Consider the following 4,197-nt stretch of genomic DNA (forward strand, 5'->3'; position numbering starts at 1 on the left):
GCATTAGAAAGGTCTCACATGTGGTAAGTGGCATGAAAGCCAAAGTACCTCTGCTGAGGGAAGCATAAGATCTTCTCTAACGTTTGCCACTATCATGTCTGTTGTATAAATGGCAACACCCCCACCCCTCCCATTCCTATCCCTTCTAACCAAACTGTAACCTTCTATGTAAAGTTGTCCATCTGTTATGGTATTGTCTAGATGTGTCTCTGTTACGGCCATTACGTGTATCTGGTTTTGGTTCATCAATAGTGCTAGATCGTTGACCTTATTGCGTAAACTACACACATTGAGGTGGGCTATGTTTAGACCCCGTGTTTTCGATTTGCTCATGCTTACAATTGTATATATATACAGAACAACAATAGCAAGTACTGAGATAAGCTTCATTTCTCTGAGGTTTCGTAATTCTACTTTTCAAACCTACCTAATCTAATCAACCTAATCTGCTCTTTGTACAACAATGTACCTGTAGCCTAATTTACATAACAAGCAACAGTCAAGGAATGAGGGGCAACGATCTAATCTAATTTACAGCTGCTTTGAATTTACATAACAATGGAGCTAAAATCCCAATACTAAAACGCTATTACAGATCAATTACAAAACAGATCACAGGAAAATTTACTACTACTCTATCTGACACTGCACTCAGTCTAACGTGGTCATGCTACAGTAGAATATTGCGCAAACTAGGAGTAAAATAGCACAGATTATTATAAAGGTAGTGCAGGGAGGTAAGAGGTCTTCAAGAGGCGTGCCCTCCCCACTATTCTCATCAACAATGGTGGGGTTAACAGACTATCAAATATAACAATTTGCAGAAATAGTTATGTAAAAATGATACAACTAGGTAGTTCTTGGGTATCTAAGTGTTGAATTGGATACAACAAAGAGCATAGATTAGCAAAGGAAATGGTTGGATTTTTGTGGATTGATAATGAGCTTTTCTTGGAACAAAAAATATGGCTACCTGTAAGCTGATGACCTCTGACCCTCCCCATGATTACCTCATTTGCATATATATTTCAAAATTACAAAAAGCTGTAACACTTGATATTAATACAGTATGGTTCTTAAGTAGTGTGAATGATAGTAATACAGTATGTTTCTTAAGTAGTGTGAAATGTAGCAACATGTTAATCATGCAAATTCTAACGATAGTCTCCATAATTTATGCATGCAGTAAAATAAACGTACGGAAGCTTTATTATGTGCACTGTTTTCTGTTTGGTCGAGCGTCCCTCGCACCTCGTGTGTACGCGTGCCTCAAGTACTTTGAAGTTGCTAAAGGAGGGGTTGTTCAGGTGGGGCTAGACCATTTCTTATTGCTGGAGGGTCTTTTCAGGTGGGGAAAGTCCATTTCTTCCTGCAGAAGGGACTGTTTATGTGTCCATTTTCTTCTTGGAGGATGGAGTGTTCAGGTTGGGACAAACCATTTCTAACTGCCTCACCTCCTTGTCGCACTCACTTTTTGACCTCTAACTACAATGGCTGTATATGTTCACACCTGCCTTTAACATTACTTAGCCACAATTTCGCCTGGCATAAATCATACTTAGTTAAAAGCGACCCTGTGTGTATGTGTGACTACACATATTCATTTCTAGTCACAATATATGCAGAGCGTTGATTTCGTGTGCAACATAGATGTAGCATGAAACGTTATGTACATGTTGCAAAGGTACAGCTCACGATGTAACTCTGAATTTTTCTCTTGACTACAGTGGCGCTGGACAGGACTAAGGTTGAAGATGACCGGTCACTTCACGCTTGTTCTGGTGCTGATGGTCCTGGCTGGAGCCGTGTATCCAGGTAAACATTCTATGATGTAAAAGAGAACGAAGAAAGGAGGATTTACCATTTTGATTTAACATTTGTCCCCCTTTACAATTAGTCTGTACCAAATGACAAGATTGTTCGAACTTGAGTAGTTTTAATGTCAGTCAAAATCTGATCTTAATGTATTTTCTACTATAAGCCAAGAGCCAATGGCAGGGACAACAACTCAAGGATAAAGATGCTTCATCTGCAATCAAGGAAGCTGAACTTCTGCTTAAAGAGCTTGAAGGTAGAGTCCTTGCCTTTAGTTTTTGTCGGTAAACATGGTTGCATACTCAGGTTTTCGATAGTACAAATTAAGCTGGCAAAGAACAGGTATGATTGGCAAGTGAAATATCTGAGTTGCATTCATTTGGACCAAAAAAGGTAAAAAAAGTAATAATACTTCCTACTAGTAATACACATTTTGTATTAAATGAGGTTAAATTCAGAATTGAGAACTGATATGCATGGATATATAAACAATTCTGGATGCAAATCAGCAAGGATAGGGTTGCCACGTGGCCTGAAATTCAAAGATGTAATTTGGCAAAATGCTTAAGGCACATATCTTCTACAAAATGGAACGTCTGATTTTGTTGTTCGAATTTGTATATGGATGATTGGATTTATAATTTTTAACCTTTGTACAAATAAACTTTTTTTAGTTTACGAAAAATGATAATGAACTTATAATGATGTATTTGGTATAATTTTTCTGCACCCTCTCGTATTTAAAAATAGGCTATATCTTTTGCCATCAAAAGGTTTTTATGGTTGACCATAGTTATGTTGTAGATTTAACATGCATCATTTCGCGTAGAGCTTGTTACTTGATTGTGAGTTTCGTCTATTCTGTAACAGTTGTACTTTTCACTACAACTTTTAGATGATCTATCATTCACAGATCTGGTTATGTTGGGTGACAACAATAACGGTGGTGATCATGACATGGCCATACAGCCCGGAAAACGACAGTCTGGTGAGTGTGAATTCTATTTTGATATCAAACTGGTGATTAATTGCCCAGCTTGAATGCTTTTGTGAAGCCTTGTTGGATTTTCTGTTGATTATATGTTTTCGAAATACAGTTGTTAGTGGCTTCCTCATAGAAAGCATGTCTTATTTGATGGCCACTAGGGGGTCTAAAGTCACAACACTTACTCCCTTCCTCAAGATTTATCCACAACTCAGAAATCATGGCCATAGTACTTCCAGAAAAGGGAGCCGCTAGGACCCCTATTATTGAATTGGACGTTCATCTTCGGACACCTAGTAAATATCAAAAGGGTTCACCCAGAGTTATGCAGTGCTCATATAGAAACACACATATACATAGAATTTATCCTGCAGTATTCCAGACGGAATAGCAGAGAACTGACTGTATATAGTGTAAGATAAATGTCAGAGCGAGAAGCGACTGACAGTGTATAAAGCCGCAGCGAGAAGCGACTATATAAAGTGCATAAATAACGCCGGAGGGAACTACTTTCCGGATGATACCCAGGTTATTTCTCTATAGGAATGGAAAATGGTTTGCATAGAACAGTCCATTTTGCATAGATAGGGGCGTTCAGGAAAATTCCATTCTTGTATAGGGGGTATTTATTTATTCGTCTTCGAGGGGAATGATGTTTGGGATTGGTCAATTTCTTCAAAAGGTTGATATCTAACAACACATTTTTGCATGGGGATAGAGATGGGTTGAAATATACTGTATTTGCTAGCAAGCAAATGTCGGCCTTTCACTTTTACATTATTTCCTTAGTTATGGGCACAGTTTCAAAATACTTGTGGCATTTTGTCGTGTTTTGCTTGTGTTGAATAGTCTTGGGTTTCATAAAAAGCCGACTGACTTTCATTTGGTTTAGTAAAAGCTCGCTACTACTTGCTTTATCAGACTGCATCCTTGTGACCGGAACGTATACCAGAATCAGTTTTCACGGAATTGTCAGCCTTTGCTTTTTTACGTGACATCAGAGTTTTTCACCCTTACAGTATGCAACGATCCACTTGGAATGGAATCTGGTGCCATACCTGATAGCAGCATTACTGCATCCTCGGTTTATAGTAAGAATTATTATAATGCCAAATACGCGCCACGCCACGGACGGCTGAACAATAAAGTAGGCTGCTGGGCGCCCAAAAAAAACACCGTCGGCGAATGGTTGCAGGTAGGCATACATTTTGATAGATTAAGGACTCACGATTTTTTATATTATAGAATCCTGTTAACTTCATCGTTGGTGATGTCCATCGTCATCCATGCTGCTCTAACTTAGTCTAAGGTGATTTTTTTATTACATTTCAGCCACGGTATGGTGAAATTGTTATTTTCACTCCGCGTACCGTAGGTACGGTACGGAGTGAAAATAT

The 4,197-nt window shown here is 38.6% G+C and overlaps 1 long non-coding RNA gene across 1 annotated transcript in view; it reads left to right on the top strand.

Moving 5' to 3' along the window:
• LOC118429602 overlaps positions 1-2,803 on the top strand; it is a 10,785-nt gene extending 7,982 nt beyond the window's left edge. The window contains exons 2-4 of the long non-coding RNA XR_004832752.1: positions 1,728-1,815; positions 1,982-2,071; positions 2,729-2,803. This is a non-coding gene — a long non-coding RNA (uncharacterized LOC118429602). The remainder of the gene's footprint in view (positions 1-1,727; positions 1,816-1,981; positions 2,072-2,728) is intronic.
• Positions 2,804-4,197: the final 1,394 nt, after the last annotated feature.

The sequence above is a fragment of the Branchiostoma floridae genome, chromosome 13 (genome assembly GCF_000003815.2).
Source record: "Branchiostoma floridae strain S238N-H82 chromosome 13, Bfl_VNyyK, whole genome shotgun sequence".
In the NCBI taxonomy this organism is placed as follows: domain Eukaryota; kingdom Metazoa; phylum Chordata; class Leptocardii; order Amphioxiformes; family Branchiostomatidae; genus Branchiostoma; species Branchiostoma floridae.